At 35.6% G+C, this 19,361-nt stretch overlaps 1 long non-coding RNA gene and 1 pseudogene across 1 annotated transcript; both read right to left on the reverse strand.

Annotated features, from left to right (window-relative positions):
- Positions 1 to 290: 290 nt before the first annotated feature.
- On the reverse strand, positions 291 to 2,640 carry LOC121742011. The gene is made up of 2 exons (XR_006037953.1): positions 1,148 to 2,640; positions 291 to 1,038 (listed from the first exon to the last, which is right to left on the reverse strand). It is a non-coding gene; the product is annotated as an uncharacterized LOC121742011 (long non-coding RNA).
- An 11,136-nt stretch (positions 2,641 to 13,776) lies between these two features.
- On the reverse strand, positions 13,777 to 15,162 carry LOC121810768 (annotated as a pseudogene).
- Between the last annotated feature and the right edge of the window lie 4,199 nt (positions 15,163 to 19,361).

The following is a 19,361-nucleotide window of genomic DNA, read 5'->3' on the forward strand; positions in this document are numbered from 1 at the left end:
TAAGTTAAAGTATACACAATTATGATCAACAAAATTCAATTATTGCTCAATTGATTAACGTAAAATATGTACAATTTTACAATTCGCTGAGGCAGCTAACATTTTATTGCTAGTCACAAAACCAACACTAAAGCTGTGACGCCCCGAAATTTCATTTTTTTTTCCAAGATAAATCAGATTTATTAGCCTAACTAATTTTCGTTTAGAGGACGTGTGATTGTTGGATTTCCGTTGTAATCCCGACTTTTGAAATTATAAGTGCTCGATCTTAGAGAATAAGGAATTATTCATGCAAAGGAAAAGAGAATAAATTAGTGCAATACTTTGTGAAAAGAATTTTACATATCTTTTGGGAGAGTAAAGTGAAAGAGACTACACTATGTTGCTTACTTACATCATTCGGTACAACAATTTTGGAATGCCAAAATATACACCATATGATGAGCATTTCACAAAGCTCAAAAGGGGCTCAAAAGGGAGCAAGCTGGCAGCCAAAAATAGGAGACTTTGTCCCCAAGATTTCAGTCACAAACTGTCAAAAGAGAGGGCACTATATAAACTGCCTTCCACCAACCTTTCCTCCCCAATATTCGAACATCAAATTTTCACAAGGAGCGTGGCAAGCTCGGGGCAAAGGAGCAAGGAGGGGTGGTGAAAGGAGCCGAAGTGACGGCAAGCTTAGAGCATCAGTAATGGCGTCCGTCCCGGCGGAATTCCGACCGGCGTGACAGAATTCCGCGGCGGACGTCCGCCATTGTGCATGGTATGCACGGATACGGAATTTTTCCGAGGACACCGCAGTTCCGCAGAATTCCATCGCGACGGGCATGCGGATGTCCGCATTGCGTTGACTCCCACAGACGTCCGCGCGGAATTCCTGTTATTTGCATTAAATTTTTTTAATTGTGGGAAGTCCTTGGGGATGTCCGCCACTGTGCAATGGGAAGTCCTTATGATGTGGCAGTGCAGTGGGAAGTCCGTATGACGTGGCAGAATGTATTTTTGGGAATCCCAATCAAGGTAATGCCCAAATACACACTACATCATGATAGATCTCATGTTTAAGCAAGAACTTAGAATCAATCATAGGAGCTTTTGACTGCCCAAAGAACCTTGGCTTAGCTACGGCGAAATTCCATGAAAATACCTCATGGGAGCTCTTATCCGCCATTTGTACCCGTAAAAAAAATATTTCCAATGAAGGGAAAGACGCGAGCGCCTCTCGCGTGTTTAAATGAAACACGCGTCTCTCTCTCTCGCGTATATAAACAAACAAACACGCATCACCGTCTCGCGTCTTTTGAGAAACACGCATGAGTCTCATGCGTGTTTGCCTTTGATACAGATCCGGTCGGCACTGTTTCTGTCTTACTCCCACCTCGCGAACCACTCTCACTGAGAAAATTAAGGGTCTTAATTCTTACAACTCAAAATGCCATGCATTATTTGACGATTAACCTTGACAATAAAAGACATATAATGATATGGAGTGATAGGCGGGCATACCATAAGCATTCACTAATATATCAGCATACAGAGCATATTGCGCAATTGACAAAATAACAATGAAGAAAACTGAGATAGGAAATAAACTAAGGTACATAAAATAAAAGATAAATACTCAATTCTATGATTAATAGAAGCAGTGCCAACCGGATCTGTATCAAAGGCAAACACGCATGAGACTCGTGCGTGTTTCTCAAAAGACGCGAGACGGTGATGGTGTTTGTTTGTTTATACACGCGAGAGAGAGACGCGTGTTTCATTTAAACACGCGAGAGGCGCTCGCGTCTTTCCCTTCATTGGAAATATTTTTTTTGCGGGTACAAATGGCGGATAAGAGCTCCCATGAGGTACTTTCATGGAATTTTGCCGCTTAGCTACTGCCTAAGCTTCATACTTAGTTGATCTTTTGCATCAAATCCCAATGACCAAATACAAATATTAAGCTCATCCCAGTGATTAAAAACACCCAAGTTTCGAATCAATAATCAATCGAGAACTCCAAAATCCACGGAAGAATGGGGTTAGGGGAAGAGACTTAGCTTCGAAGGTTTGTCCGGCGACGGCGGAACTCCGGAAGCTCCCACGGGGCAGCTGCAGGCCGCGGCTGAGAAAGGGAGAAGGAGGCGACACTGCTGACTTCGCCGGAGTAAGGAGAGCGAGCGCGAAGCGCCGGCGGCAGCGCTGAATAGGCATGAGCCACCGATTAGTGACAAGGCTGCCTCGTGAAGGAGGCAGCGGCGAACGGCGAGAGAAGCGGCGGGAAGAGCTGCTGCTCGCGGCGCGAAGTAGAGGTTGGCGCGAGAGCCAGCACGCCGGCGAGGACCCTTCGTCGCGAGGGAAGGAGCGGCGGTGGTGATACGTGTCACGACGGGAAAGGTGAAGAGAATTGAGAGTAGGCGCTGCTCTCTTCTTCGATTTAGGGATTTCTCCTTTTGGGGGAAAATTAAATTGGAGAAAACAGAGGGGGAGAGGGCACAGAGGTAGCCGGCACTGGTAGAATTCCGGTGGAGCTGGCGACGGCGATTCGCCGGAGAGGTCGCGAGGACGAGGATGAAGTAAGCGCCGCCGTTTCCTCTGCGATTTGGGTTTCTCCAATTTTTGCAGATTTGGGAATGTGATTTGGAAAGGAGAGAGAGAGACCGATGGGTTTTATGGAAATGAGAAATTTCGAGTTTAAATTCGCTAACCTTTCGAGATAATGGATTCAATTCGCTTACCTTTTGAAATATAGGTCCGAGACATGCGAATTTTTCGGAATAAGGGTTTTACACCTTTTTATATTTATTCACTTCATTTTTCTTATTATTTCTCTTCCAATAATTATAAATTTACTAAACTATCTTTTAACTCATCTCTCAAAAATTTCAGTTTACCTCCCTCCAAACGATTTGCGATCCACTCTTAAAAGTCAAGCTTCTCTCTCAAATTCTCACGTTCACGCCGCCTCCACCTCCGCTGATACAAAAATAAGGAATGAATGATTCTTAAAATGTCCATAACAATATATATAAAAGTTAAGAATTGCAGGAAAAAAATGAACTAATTTCATCCTATTAATTCTATTAATCATGCGCTACAAATTTGATATTAAACCTCTGAATTTCTCCTACTTCTCATTGGAAATTGCAGATCATTCTTCCTAATTGGTTTTGCTGCCTCTGTTTTATTAGAATTACACAAACAGATCAATTACAAAAACTAATAAAATTACACGAACAGATCAAATACATAAAAATTAGAAAACGAAAAAAAGACTTCAAATACAAAACCGCATAATTTGATAAACTTGTTTATGAGATAATCAGGAAACTGAAAGTTAGTAAGGAAGAAGAGAACTCGACAGTGAGATACGAGAAGAGAAATCGACAGAGATGAGATAAAAAGAAGTGAATTAAGCAAAAATATGAAAGAAAAAAATCACCAGATGAGATTTGGAGGGGAGAAATCGGCAGATTTGGAGGCGGAGGCGAGGCAGCCTGAACGTGAGAATTTGAGAGAGAAGATTGCCTTTTAAGAGTGGAGCGCAAATCGTTTGTAGGGAGGTAAAATGAAATTTTTGAGAGATGGGTTAAAGGATAGTTTAGTAAATCTATAATTATTAGAAGGGAATTAATAAGAAAAATGAAGAGAATAAATATAAAAAGGGGTAAAACCCTTATTCCGAAAAATTCGCATGTCTCGGACCCATATTTTGAAAGGTAAGCGAATTGAATCCCTTATCTCGAAAGGTCAGCAAATTTAAACCCATATTCCGAAATTTCTCTAATGGAAATGGGAGTATGAGTTGTTGGGCCAAGTGAATTAAAAGGGGATTGGGCTAAGTCCCATTTAATTAATCAAGGGAAGTGGGCTGCCTCATTTTAATATGGGCTATATAATTAAATTTGAGGAATGGGCCGATGCTGGTGGAGTTAGAAATGAGTTGAGTATATTATTTTAGTAATGGACCAATTATTTCAAGTCAAGGAGTGGGCTACGGGATTGGGCCAAGAAATTAATTAGTATGGGCCAAGGTTTTAAATCGTTGGGCCGAGGTTCTAATTCTTGAAGTGGAATTAATTATGGAGATGAGCTTGGAGCTCGAAAGTTGATGAATTAATTTCTGAATAAACTATTAAATTTCTGAAGATGGAACAATATTAAAGTTGGAGACGCGAAGGGCCGACCGGCGTCGCCCCGCGACGCCATGGGCAGCCTTAAGAAAATTCAAAGAAAGGAATTAGAAGGGATTTTCAGAGAATCCATATTATATTAAATAAGTGCCCGAGTTTTGTTTTTGAGAAAATAGAATTACTCCGAACTTAGTAAAGTGAATAAATAAATTCTGCAAAGTAGTGAAGCCGAGGTAGGATTAAGAAAAAATCTTATAAGCCGAGACTAAAGATATAGGTGATATGTCATAGGGTGCATGCATTCTTTCTAAGGAGAAATACTTCGACTACTAAGTAGCGTGCTACGCTATTTATTTTCAAAGGGAATTTTTCCCGAGGGCAGAGCGAGGCCAACACGAGTAATTAAATTGAGGAATAAGCATATTAGATGAGCTTTCTTTTAATATCCAGCACATTAGCGTGGATATAAATCAAATACTTGTGAAATTATGAAATATAATTTTTTTTCTCAAAATGGAGCTATGATTCTTTTCAAGTTGTTGTCATGTCATAAATGTTTGTTTTGATGAATGGAACAGAATGGAATGGAATGATGGGTGACCGTGGGAGGTGACCACCTCCCCGGCACTTGAATCGAATGGAAAGGAATGATGGGTGACCGTGGGAGGTGACCACCTCCCCGTCACTTGAATGTTTAGATATGGAATGATGAATGCTGAAAGAACTTAGTCTGCAGTCAAACTTTTAGTTCACAAAAGAATTTAGTAAGCTCGGGCCTTTTAAGAAAAATCCACGTGTGTTACTGTGATGGCTTGACAACTATACAATGTATGTTTTGCTTTTCGGCACGTGTGCACTGAGTACTCTTGTACTCAGCCCTGCATGTATTTATATATGTGCAGGTTGAACATCAAGAGAAGGAGTATTGATTGGGGTCGATGTTATTAAATAGTCAAGTGGATCTTCTCACGATTCGTGTCTTCATACACGAAGTCGTTTAGTAAGGACTTATTCTGTTGTTCTTTTAAGAAGTAAGAATAGTAGAATCTCACCATCGAACTCTGGTTTATTTGATGAATTGTTACATTCTTGCTTCGAACCATGTAATCAAGCACTTGGCTTCTTTTCTATGATATCTATTCGATTTGGCCGTTGGGAAAGTTTCTCAAGTTCTACCCATTTTCTTTCCCCGCTTCTTTAATCCTCCTCATTAGTCGTGGTTTACACGCTTTCGCTATCCTTAGCAAAATGAAGTCGTGACAAAGGCTCCACAAAGCTCCACACAAACTAACTTTTGAGGCATCAAATTTAAATATTTCGATTAAATATAATATAGGTCATGTCATAATAGATTGAAGGCAACAAATTTGGGGTTTATAATAATTCACATAAAATCCTAGATCATATTTTACATTTAAATTTTGTTTGACAGTTGCAAGTTCCCTTATTACTATTCCCTAAGTCCGTAAAATGTTGTCCATATTTGACTCGGCGCGGGTTTTAAGAAATATGAAAAAAAAAATGAGTGGAAAAAGTTGGTGTAATGTAGGCCCCACATTTATATACTCCCTCCGTCCCGTACTACTTGCACTTATTTCCTTTCTGGGCGTCCCAAGTTATTTGCACTCTTTCCATTTTTAGTAACAATTTATACCTACAGCCGTAATTGTTGACTTTGTCTATCACTCATTCCTTAATCTCCGTGCCCAAAAGGAAAGGTGCGAGTAGTGCGGGACAGAGGGAGTATTAGTTTTATAATAGTATGTGAATGTAATGAGTTGGTGGAAAGTAAAGTTCATTTATAAAAAATGGAAAGAAAAAAAAAGGAGAAGTGGACAATATTTCACGGACGGAACGAAATGGCAAAACTGAATAACATTTTACGAACAGATAGAGTAATTGTTAAAGAAAAAAAGGCAATAAATAGAGAACAAGATAATGTACATGGGAAAGTGTTAAGAGTTTTTCAACAAGTTGAAAACATAGAGATCTGTATCACGTGCAATTGTATCTTATAGTTGAATTTGATTTACATGAAACGTGCATTGGAATTAATATCTAAAATTCAATCTAGGATGAACAAGTAAAATTGATCTACACATTTGTCACAAAATTCGGGTTTCACCGATTTCTTTGACTCTTAATAGCCATCATATAGCGTGAGAACAAAGAATAGTTTTATTGAAAAATAGGAAAAATACAATTTATTCTAAACGAATAAAATGCATTTAATAAGATTTTGTTAGAAACATGGGCATCACAATAGTTTCTAAGATCAATCGACCAGAATTCAAAGTTCATGTCAGAGGTTAGGTAGCCTTTTTTGATGTTATTTGCTTGGCAGTCAAACTAACATCATTTACTTGAAGAATAAGCAAAATCTTGGATTTGATTATTATGAAACAATTAGTCATTTCATACTATGATTGTAGTTGTACATTGTACAAGTAGTAAACTAAGTTTGTCATTACTTAGACTATATATATTTCGTTGGGCTTTCGTTGATAAAAAATGATTTGATCATGAGAATTTTCATGTGTTCTCTTATATGCAAGTGCCTACAGGTTGAAAACCAATGATTTCGATAAAAAAAAAAAAGGAAAGGAAAACCGTAACCGGCCGAATAAGCTTTTTTGGTTTTGAGCCGATAACCAACTTATCTACTCCCTCCGTTCGCCATTAGGAGTACCATTTCATGGTAGCACGGGTTTTAAGAAATGTTAAGAAAAGTATGTGAAAAAAAGTTAGTCGAATTAGAGTCCCACTTGTATATATGACTTTTAAATGAAATATGAGTGGAATGAGTTAGCGGAAGGTGTGACCCTATTACCATTTATGGTAAAAATGAACCGGAACTCCTATTCGCGGACAGACTAAAATGAAAAAACGAGACTCTAATTCGCAGACGGAGGAAGTAATATTTACTCCTTAAAAATCTGCAAAATGTGGACTACAAAGACAATGATAACACATGTCAAATGAGAAAAAAAAACTTATAAAGCTCTTAGGGTTCGTTCGGTACACAGAATTGAAATTAGAATTCTACGGAATTGAATTTGAAAGAATTGAGTTATGATTCAATGTCAAATCCTTTGTTCGGTAAAACGATAATTGATAAGAATTTGAATTAAAAAAATTATGTAGTGTGTGTAAATGTGTGTGTCTGTGTCTGACTGTATGTATTATGTGGATGTCAATGTAACCTGGAACCCGCGGGCCGGCCAGAATAACCCGATAAAAATACAGGATTAGGGTTGTAATTTCGCAGCCCGAATTTAAAATCGGGCCATTCGGGCTGACCCGTCGGGTTGAAGGCTTCTGCACATCAAACAGTTTTTGTAACTGTCATAACTTTCTCTATAAAGCTCCGATTTAGGCCTGCAATATGTCCACGCAGAGTTCTTTCGAAGACGAAGAGAACGATATGCATTAGGGGTTTATCAAACTTCAAAATCGCGAGAAACATTGACTCAAACAAGGCTGCTGCATATCCACATGTTTTGTGTACATTTTCTAATCCATTTTCTATCATTTCTCAACAAAAATGTAAACATACCAAAATATAGAAATATAATCAAAATCATCCAAGACAACCCTCTAAAACCATGCAAAATCCAAATACGTCAACCGACTATATAAGATCACGAAAAAAAATCACTATGTGGTTCATGGATTCATAAATACTCGTATATAAAAGCTTTCTTTTAGTATATTTTCTATATAATAGTGCAAAGTGTTTTGGTGCCGCTTCGTCATTGAATTATGCGTACTTTGCTGATTCTTAAAACAAAGATAAATTATTATTTGACTTATTTACAACTGGAATAAATTAAATTTGACCAATCATAATTCAAGAAAACTTAGAGTTACTTCAATTAGCTAGCATCTTGATAATTCACTCTTTAACAATTCAAAATATTTTTGTTACATCTACGATGGACCTCTCACATTATGAAAATTTTATTCAATTTTCTACGAATTGATTTATGTTTGAATTTTGAAACAAAGTGTTGATTTATGTTTTAAATACATAAACATAAGCATACTATTGATAGATATTTTGTAAATAATTATGTAATGCATAAGTTATTTAAATTTAAATAACTTAATCTTTTTTAAAATTATTAAAGAAAATAAAAAAATGCATTTCATTGTTGAATGATTAATTAAAAATATGTATATAATTAAAAAAAATTAAAATATTTATTATTTTTTTGAAAATATTAAAGAATTAAAAATACCCATTGGCCCGAATAACCCGGTGGGTGTGTGTGTCGTGTGTGTGTAGCCGTGTAGGTGTGTGACTCTGTGTGTGTGTGTGTGGTGTATGTGACTGTATGTGCAGGGGTGTGTGTGTGACTCTGTGTGTGTGGTGTGTGTGTGCAGGGGTGTGTGTGCAGGGGTGTGTGTGACTGTGTGTATGTGGTGTGTGTGACTGTGTGTGCAGGTGTGTGTGTGTGTGTGGGGGCTGGTGTGTGTGTGTGACTCTGTGTGTGGTGTGTGTGTGTGACTCTGTGTGTGGTGTGTGTGTGTGACTCTGTGTGTGGTGTGTGTGTGCAGGAGTGTGTGTGACTGTGTGTATGTGGAGTGGGGAATGGATCCCCGGGAATGGATCCCCTGCTGTGTTAAAAACACAACAGGGGCTGCTGTGGAACTAAACGCAGCTAATTACACTCAAAACGCAGCCTCCCTTCTATTTAAAAGCACGAATATTGATAAAATAACTATACTACTCCATTTATTAAAAAAATCGTAACATAAAAAACATAATGATACACCATTTGTTGCCCACACAGCAGCACCTTTTCAATTCAAAAATACAAATAATGATAATATTATTATATTCAATACAATAAATATAAATATTATATTATGAAAATTACAAAGCACCATTGTGCTGTAAGTTGCAGCAGTTTTATCAATATTCATGCTTTTAAATAGAAGGGAGGCTGCGTTTAGTTCCACAGGAGCCCCTGCTGTCTTTTTAACATAGCAGGGGATCCATTCCCGAGTGGTGTGTGTGACTGTGTGTGCAGGTGTGTGTGGGGGCTGTTGTGTGTGTGGTGTGTCTAGGTGTGTGTATATGTGTGAAAGTGCAATTTTATTATTCCTTGAAATTCTAATTATCTACTTTTCATATGGAATTCAAATTGTGGAGTTGAAATTGTAATTCAATTCCAAATCTCAATATTTTGTGGTGTCGAACATTGGATTTGGAATTGGAAGCTCCAATTCCAATTCCGCATGCTCAATTCCGTGATACCGAACGGAGCCTTAATGGCTTCAGGAGCAAAACGGTATGCCGAGGTACGTAATTTGTAATTTTTCCTTGTTCTAATATCTGATACCCTATTTTTCAGAAATTATTTTTGTAGTTCACTCTTATTTTTATATTCCCTATATTTGGTAGTCGTTTATTTTCGGCACATAATTTAAGAAATAAGTATTATGTTAAATAAGTTTAATAAAGTAGGAAATGAAAAAGATAGAAAGATGAGCGGATATTAAAGTAAGAAAAAGTAAAATAAACGAGAAAAATGGATTGAATTTTGCTAGAAAAGAAAATAACTCTACTATTATGAAACAATAAGAGGGAGTATGACTTTTGGGAAAAGAATTTTAGTACATGCAACAGTTTAGCTTAAAATTACTACCCGCCCACTATGAGTACAAGACACGCCTGCCTCCACTGAATAAAAGGAAATAAAAAACTCATTAAACTTATTAAATTACATAAAAGAATCAAATTACAGTAGGAGTTAAACTACAAATATATGACGTGTCCTACGCCAATAGACAATGTGGAGTATAAAATTATAGATAGTGATTGACACTGGAGCTCCTCTAAGTGTTTCAATCTGTGGAGCGATTCTAGGATGCATTTTTAATGTGCTAGGAGACTTGTTGATAATTTAGGTTTCTGTGAATAGTAATCCCACCATTCATGAATAAATGTCTCATATTTGACCGGTTCAGATTTTAAAAAATTATTTATCTTTGTAAAAAAAAAGTAGATAGAAAAAGTTAGTGGGATGTGAGTCCTACTTTTATATATTAGTTTTATAATAAAATGTGAGTAGAATGAGTTAGTGGAATTAGTGGTTCACCTACCAAATATTGTAAAAGTGAAATGAGACATTTATTGACGGACGGATGAAAAAGGGAAAATGAAACATTTAATGGCGGACAGATAGAGTATCAAAGAATTAGTTTAATTTAGTCAATGTCAGAGTTATTTTTTATTTTTAAATAAATTATTACTAAAGTTACTCCCACCGTCCCAGATAATTTGTCTCATTTTCCCATTTCGGTCCGTCCCACATAATTTGTCTCATTTCACTTTTTACCATTTTTGATAGTGGACTTCATATTACACTAACTCATTCTTACTCACATTTTATTATAAAACTAATATATAAAAGTAGAATCCACGTTCCACTAACTTTTTCAACTCACTTTTCATTACATTTTTTAAATCCGTGCTCGATCAAAGATAGACGAATTATCTAGGACGTAGGGAGTATTAATTTTATAAATTATTTAAAATCCAAATCAACGTTTGGTGTATTAGCGACTGATGGATATAGTGGAAATACTTTTCAGTTTTCAATCATTTCATTGCCGTAATAGGCCTTTAAACTGGAACAAATTGGGCCTTTATTACAGGAAATTTTAATTTGGGCCTTTAATTGGATGCATTCTTTCTTAAGTCCGTGGTCACTACTTCTTAAGAATATTACTAGTAAATAACTAGTTGAATTAAAGTACTATTAAAAGTTTATCAATTACAACGTGCTAATGTACAGGGAAATAATATCCAATAAAACACTGTGGCTCTATGGGTTTCACATACTTGAGAGAATGTTTATCCTTGTTTGCTAGAAGTTGGTTCTTCTATTTGAATGTGTATATCGAGTTTATTGTTAGTTTTTTAATGGAGTACTCTATTTCATGAAAATAAATTATTATTTTTTGGTCCGTCCGTAAAAATAGTTAATTTTTATCTTTGATAATTTTTTCTCTCTTATAAGGTGAGCTTCATTGTCAATCAGAAATGCTTCAATAATTTTTTCTTTCTATCTCCCTACTTTAACAATTTGGTACTAAAGCTTGTACCGTCCCCAAAATTCATTTATTTATGGGACGGATGGGGTATTTATTTATAATTCCCTTTTCTTTTCCACTTTCACTATTAGCTATTGGTTTTAAAGAAGAGAAAATAAATACAAGAATTTAAAAGTGAAAATAACCAAAAAAAAAGAAAGTCAAACATACATGGGAAATTAATTACAATACCAAAGAATGACTAGAAATAATTAATGATTATAAGCGCAAATTCAGCAGAGGCAAATAAAATAAAAGGAAAAAAGTAAAGGAATTATACTAAAATTTTCTCATAAAAAAATTATGTTAAATAGTTCTCATTGAGTAAATATTAGTGCATTTATAATATCTTAGAATTATTAATAATGTAATATTTTGTCAGTTGAGTAAAAATGAGTAAGAAAATTGACGATAGAATTGGGCCTATTTTCGAAAGGGGGACGAAATTGGGCCTTTAGTTGAATGCTTTCTTTCCAATTCAAATCAAGTTGATCTTTTCATTATTAATGAAACACTATATTACTACTATCAATTACTTCATTGCACTTCATTGTCGTCGTCATACTACATCGCAAGTTATACTCCCTCGTCTCATAAAAATATGTGCAGCTTCCATTTTCGTATGTCCCATAAAAATATATGCATTCAATTTTTGAAAAGTTATATCAATTTAATAATGTAAGTCTAACTATCTACTAACACTACTTTAACTATCATTTTCCTCCCCTCTCTTACTTTGTCAATTTTTTCTTAATTCTCGTGTGTGTCTCAAATACACATATTTTTTTGGGACGGAGAAAGTACGTTGGAATCTTAGAGCATCTCCAATGGCGGCGTCGGCACCGGCACGCCAATTTTTCGCAGATGCCGGTGCTGACGCCGAACCATTGCAGCCGGCGTCGGCGAAATCGGCATCAAAATCGGCGTGCCCATGCCGATTCTTGGGTTGACGCCGATTCCCACGCCGATCCGCTCGGCGCCATTGTAGGCCCCGGATCGGCGTCGGACCGGCGTCAAATTTTTAATTTTTTTAATTCGAATTTTTAAAATTCGAATTTAAAAAAAAATCAAAATTTAAAAAATACTATTTATTTATGAAAATTGTTTTTTTATATTTAAAAAAAAATTTTACAAATAAATTTATACAAAAAATTCGTAATAGCCCATATATATTTAATGGGCTTGCGAATTTATGAAAACCATTCAAGGATGTCTCTCTTTTATAGAGAGATCCTTAAATGTTTTATGTTTCACATTCGATGTGGGACAAAAACCTTTCTAGGTTGTCTCTCTTTCATAGAGACATACTTGAGTTTTATGTTTCACATTCGATGTAGGACAAAAATCATTCTAGGTTGTCTCTCTTTTATAGAGACATCCTTGAATGTTTTATATTTCCATATAGAAATATTCGCCTCCTTACTTTATAGTAGCGCTTGACTACACTTTTGTCTCTTGCTTCCGATGTGGGATATTTCACTCTTCAAAGTGGGATACACTAAATATCTCTTCACTCCATTTCTACGTTCTTCCAGTAGATCATACTAATAAGCCTCCAAATCTTACGAATTAACGCTGATTTCTATTTATCCTTCGGCCAATAATCCCAGTTGGCGAGCTAATTCTAGGCCCCTTTTAATTGTACGCAAGTGTTCAATTCATAATCTTTTACATTCTTCTTTTTATGAATTTTAAATTCCCAAACCATGTCCCAAACCACGTACTCCTTAATTTTGAGAAATTTCTTTTCAACAAAGCACTCCTCCGGTTCTCCTCTTTTAGAAGTGTAATTACCCCTCAAGATTAATTTTTTATGTACTTTTTTTATTGTACTTTTTAATTTTTGTATTTTTTTTAAAAATTATTGTACTTTTTAAAATTTTAATAGTATTATTCAATTGTCCCGTATTTGTCTCGTAAATTAAATTCCGTATGTTGCTACGATTATAAATTAAATTATATAATTATTATTATTGATGTGGATAGGCTATGGGAAGGCTATGTGAGGGCGCTATTGGATGTCCAGTTGCATGTTCAAATGATGTGGCAGGAGGATTTTAGTGCTGATGATGTGGCAGTGGGAAGGCTATGTGAGGGCTATTGGATGTCCTATGCTATTGGAGATGCTCTTATAAATTACTGCCGATGTACAAGAAAGATTATTCAATCCACAAGTGCAGCTTTAAGGGTTTCCCTTAAATTAGAGAATATTTTTCTTTATATGCTAGAAAGTTGGTTCTTGATTTGTACTAATACTATTTATATGTGCAAAAGAATCGATTTTATTATTACACAAGTTTTTAAAATTAATCTTTTCCGTTTCGGTCTTTTAAAAAATAACTAAGGTTTCACTAAAACAAAAACCAATTTTTTTTAAAATTTTGTGAATCTGTATATATTTTGAATACATTATATACAACACATTAATTATTCCATACAAATTGCCCAACTCTCTAATTTTTGTGCATCAAAAACCAATGCTAGACTCCGCCGTCCCCACCCTCTGATCGACGCGCCACCGCTTCTCGCCCGCTCCGCTTTATTGTAGTATTCCTCAATTCAGGCGGCTCAGATACACCTGACTCTGCACCACCGTCTTCCCGACCTTAAAACCAGGAACCACCGTGAACGCCACCCTGAGTGCCTCGCCATCCGCGGCGGCAGAAACCAGCTTATCCGTGACGCTTTCCATGTACACTTGAGAGAACTTTGAATTGCGACTCACTTGAAATACGCTGACATGGTAATCAAACGAGAACGACAAGCTATGCAGCAGCCAGAGCCTCCTCCCCATCTCAGCAAACGCTTTGAAGAATTCCGTTTCTGGAAACTCGCCGGAATCCATCATTTCTCTCTGGTACAGATTGCCGGTAAATGAGGACTCCATCTTCGGGTGCACCACCTGAAGATATTTCGATTTCAAAAATTCCCCAAACAGCGAATTAGGGCTTTGTTTCGCGAAATTGATCGCACTCGCCGACCGCAAAACCCTAAATTGATCGAAGAAGAAACGGCGGCGGTCATGCTCATGTATCTCGCCGGGAACGGACTCGTCGCCGAATCCGGGAGAGGTGAAACCGGAGAAAACCTCTCTGCAGACAAATGATTCAATCGCGAAGGCCCTATGATCGCTCTTTTCGAAAACGACGTCGTGGTGGATCGCATCCGCGGCGGCGTCGATATCCCAATTCGCCCATTCCATTTCGCGATTTCAACAAGTAGTGCAACACAAGCGTGAAATCCTTATGGCTGACGTCGGAGAATCTGATTCCGTCGATGGATCCGCTTGCATTCATCTTCCTCTCGATCTCGACGGATTTTCGCAGGTGGTTCTGTAGAGACGCGATCCGGGCCTCCTTGGCGTCGATCTCGGCCTGCATTTCCCTCATGGTGATCTCGTAGGTCTTCAGCAGCGACTGATGCTCCTGAATCTCCGCCAGCACGAGCGTCACGTGCGGCGGCGACGAATCGATCTGATGATTTGCGTAGCGCTGCTTGAGGTCGGAGAGCGCCTTCAGCTGGTCGACAACGGCTTGGTCGGCCGACCGGATGGCGTCGCGGTTGTACGGAATCTGAGCCAATTGGAGCTCGGCGTAGGCCGCCTTGGCGGCGGAGACGGAGGCGAATAGCTTCGCGACGAAGCTTCCATGGCGTAGGCCTCCTCCTCCTCCTGGTTAGCATCTTCCTCGTCGGAGTGATGGGATTCGCAGGGTTGGAGGCTTTCTTGTGGCTTCTTGGAGCGGATTCTTGAGCAACTGATGAGTGTTGAGAGTGTTTGGGCGATTCTGCTTTTGGGGCGGGCGGCTGGTTGTTCCATTGATGGAATAAGCTTATGGAAAAGGAAAAGGAAAAGGAGATGAAATGGGAGGAGAAGAGGGATACAATACATAGATAGATATAGGAGTAGTAAATGGGGAGAGAGAAGGGGATTAGTTTGGGTAGCTGAATTGGGATGTATATGGCGGGAAAGTAATGCGGATGCTCGGAGAAGACGACAACAGTCGAACTCGTCTCTACCTTTGTCATTTCATTGCTGCTTTAATTTTTTGAATCGATGCTTTAAAATCTAATTGAGTGGAGATTTTTTTTATTTGTATAGTTTTTCTATATAAGTATTTCTCAAAAATATTTGTATACTCTCTAGTTACTGAAAATAGGCACCAAGGTGTGCAATTATATCTGCAATTTTACAATATGATTATTAGCTGTTTATTGTATTATATGTACCGTAAAATTTATTATAAAGTTTAAAAGATAGTTTTTATTATCTACTACTAACATTTATATACATTCCATTTTTTTAATCCACAACAAAAATAGAGAGGGGAGGAATTAAATAGAGTGAGAGATATGGAGGGAAGGTAAAAATAAAAGTAAAAAGTTGTTGCGACGCTGTCTGTTGACAATTACTCGACAACGACAACTTCATTCAAGGGTGCGCCGCAAATTTTAATAAAAGATGATTGGAGCGGTACGGGTACCGGAGAATACATCTTACCTTAAAAGACAATATTAGTAATAATACTCCCTTCGTCCCATTATAAGTGAGGTGTATTCTTTTTTAGGTCATCCCACTATAAGTGAGACATATCTCTCTTAGTTTATCACCTCTTTTATTTTTTCTCTCTTACTTTAAACTCTCTTCATTTAACAACTAAACATCGTTATCTAAAAATATGTGCTCGAAAGAAATGTGTTATATGTAATGGGACATAGAGAATACTATTAAAATGTATTATGAGCAAAGGAAATAAGTAATAAATGAGTTTTGTTTAAAGGTAGTGTCCATAAATAAAAAGGGCATATTCTTATTGGCCGAACTAAAAATAACGAAGAATGTCATGTATTGAAAATTCAAATTTCATAATGGTAGAATATACTAGTATTAATTAGATTATGTAATTTTTAATTATCTCGTGTCCATTATACAACAATACAATGTCAACATGTTATGTAATTGTTTATTGTATCCAAATAAAAAAAATATAGACACACCATTGCATCCGAGGGTGCATCACAAATTTTATTTCAACAATTTCTATTTTTTAAAAATGAGAAAAGTATTAAAGGTAGTGAATCTAAATTAAAAATCGAAAATTTTGTGGGCCGAACTACATTTAAGTGTAAGAACTCAAATTTCAAAAATGTACTCCAGTATATGATACATATAAATAGGATTCACGGTAATTTTTAATCATATTATGTACCCTAAAAACGTTAATCATCTACGTCTCATTATCTAATATTTAATTTTTATAAGCTACTAAGTATTATATAGTCTTTTTTTTCATAACAAAAATAGAGGGAGAGAGGAATTAAATAGAGTGCGAGAGATAGACAAAGAAGGTAAAAGATAAAGGGTAATGCTCTGCGGCCATAATGTGGCTAGCCACACGGTGCCATTTTTGTAAATAATTATAAAAGTTAATGTAATAAATTATTAGTAATAGTTAATGCTAAGTGTAATTTTATGTAATTGCCCTTTTCCCACTATTTCGAAAACTATTACTAGTATTTCACTTCAAATTTATTTATACAACATTCTCTCTCCATAATAATGACAAATATTATTTCCAAGAAAAATTACTAATAAATCTTTATTATGCACAATCTTCTATACTTTAAAACAAATTATATATATATATGAATATTATTAGAAGTAAATCCACCATATCTTAGTAAAGATATCAATATGTGATAAATAAATTATGCTAATAAGTATGTACGGTTGCATATAGTTAATATATTTTACGATCAAGTCAAATAAGATTAACTAATCTTATACCAGTGTTACTCATAGCTATTCTAATTTTGATAGTCATTTTTCATGAATGTGCGTTATATAAATGTATTGCAAATCATAAAATTACTTATAAATTATAATTGTATCATATAATCAAAAGTTTAATTTCATTTATATATGTCACATATTAATGTTATATTCTTATAGGACGAAGAAAGTACTAGTTACTATTACATCCGTCTAATGCTATTAACATTTTTTTGGGCTCATCCTAAACTACTTGCACTATTTCTATTTTAATAAGAGTTAATTAAATATTTTCTTATTAAGTGTCCCCTTACTACACTTAAGTTACTAATTTAATTACACAAATTTATTTTAAAGATTTCAATTAATCTCCAACCATCAATTTTATACTAGTATATTATTTAACAATAATATATTTTCAATATATACTTTTAATATTGAAACAATCTTTCCTCAAAATATTTTAATTAATTTTATATAAAATAATTTTATAGTATAATGTGTACATTTATTTGTTTAGAATTAATGTTAAATATAATATAGTTTAAATTATTTCATTTGTAAGTAAATCTAAATACGAATTATAGAATTCTAATATCATGAATATATTTATATTCTAATTTAAAAGTAGTTATATAAAAAATATTAAATAATAATATATAAAATATAAATAAAAGTAAAATAAAAATAAAAAAACCGAAAAGAAATATGACACAAAAGAAACGTACACTTACACTATTCAATATTTCCAAGATAAATACTCCCTATTTAATTTTACTCTACTCCCTATTTATGCACAAGGGTAAATTAGTCTTAAAAAATTGATATTTTTAAGATGAACAAGTTTCAAGTAAAATTAGCATTAAATGTACAGATTTTTATTAATATTTTATTTTTATGGTTGGCCACATTATGGCCATTTAGCATCACTCTAAAAAATAATGTGTTTCTTAGTTTTCCCACATCACCATCTCTTAAAACATTTGCCATATAGATGTGAGTTGAACCATTTTGTACAAGTTGAAGTTTAAAAAATAATGTGTTTCTTAGTTTTCCCACATCACCATCCCTTAAAACATTTGCCATATATTGCACCAAATTATCCTCTTAAATATTTTGTAAATCACTCCTCCAGCATATATCTCATATTCCAACAAAATATAGCATCGGGCTACCATTCTAATAATTTACCTATAGTCAAATTGATCTTCTTTATCCCATGCAGGTCAAAGAGAAGAAAATCCCTCAAGAAATCAACATTCATATCATATTCGTAAATCTGATAAACAGACTGATTTCCCCATTTTCATGTGGCTGAATGAATAAATTTAGGACATCGGTAAGAAATCAGAGGCTGATTGGGAAGCTCTACGGGTGATAGGCTAGTTTTCGTCACTCGGATTTGATCACTTTTTCGTACTTATTAGTTGAATATTTGCATGAAAAAAATGCTTTTTGGCAGGAAATGAATGGAATGGTCCGACTAGCATGCTAATGGAATGGATTCTGGATTACATGCAAAAGTAGAGGCAAATTGGATGCAAATTCAGTAATTTGGGAAGGAAGGAATCCACAAGACACAAACTGCCCAGTTTGATGGATTGGCCAGTGTCCGAGCAATGTTGACTGCTCTTCAAAGTCGCATTTCAAAGCAAAGTTGACGAGTCTTTGTGCTACCAATGCCCACAAGCGACACTTTTGAAGGCAAAAGAAGTCAACTACCATCATGGGGAGTGGATAAGATTTCCACATCAGATTGGTTGGAAGAAGTGCAACTAAAACAACAAAACTTATCTTTTGAACAACTTTTCAACCACTTTTGAACCACCACTTTTTAGCTAGCTTTAGTTAGTTTTATTTTCTCTCTCCAAGCTTAGTTTTCTCTCATCCTCGAAGTAAATTTCGAACCATAGGCAGCCATTGCCACTTTTGCTCACCATGGGGTCAAGCTTGTAGTTATGTAGTATTTTAATGCTTTGAATGATCTAGTTCCTTGTTGTACTCATTTTCCAACATCTTAACTCTCTAGTTAAGGTTGTTGGGCTGATCTTAAAGAGCTTTTGGTGTATTTAATTCTCTAAGTGTTTAGTATTTATGTTTGGTTGTTGATGTTCTTGCTTGTTTCGTTCAAAACCTTATTTTCAAGTTTGCTATTTTAGGTTTGTGTAAAGCTACTTTCTTGAGGTGTATTTCTCTGTTTATTTAAGTTATCTAAGCATTTTAGGAGTCAATTGGTTTAGCCACTTTTAAGGTCACTTTCCTAGTTTCTAGCTTTCTTTAGGAGTTAACACTTAGTTTATCTTCCTTAGATTTTTAGCTTAGTTCCTCTTGCTTTCGGAACTCAGGAATATTCATGCATGTTGTTGCTT

The sequence above is a fragment of the Salvia splendens genome, chromosome 7, assembly GCF_004379255.2.
Source record: "Salvia splendens isolate huo1 chromosome 7, SspV2, whole genome shotgun sequence".
NCBI lineage: Eukaryota > Viridiplantae > Streptophyta > Magnoliopsida > Lamiales > Lamiaceae > Salvia > Salvia splendens.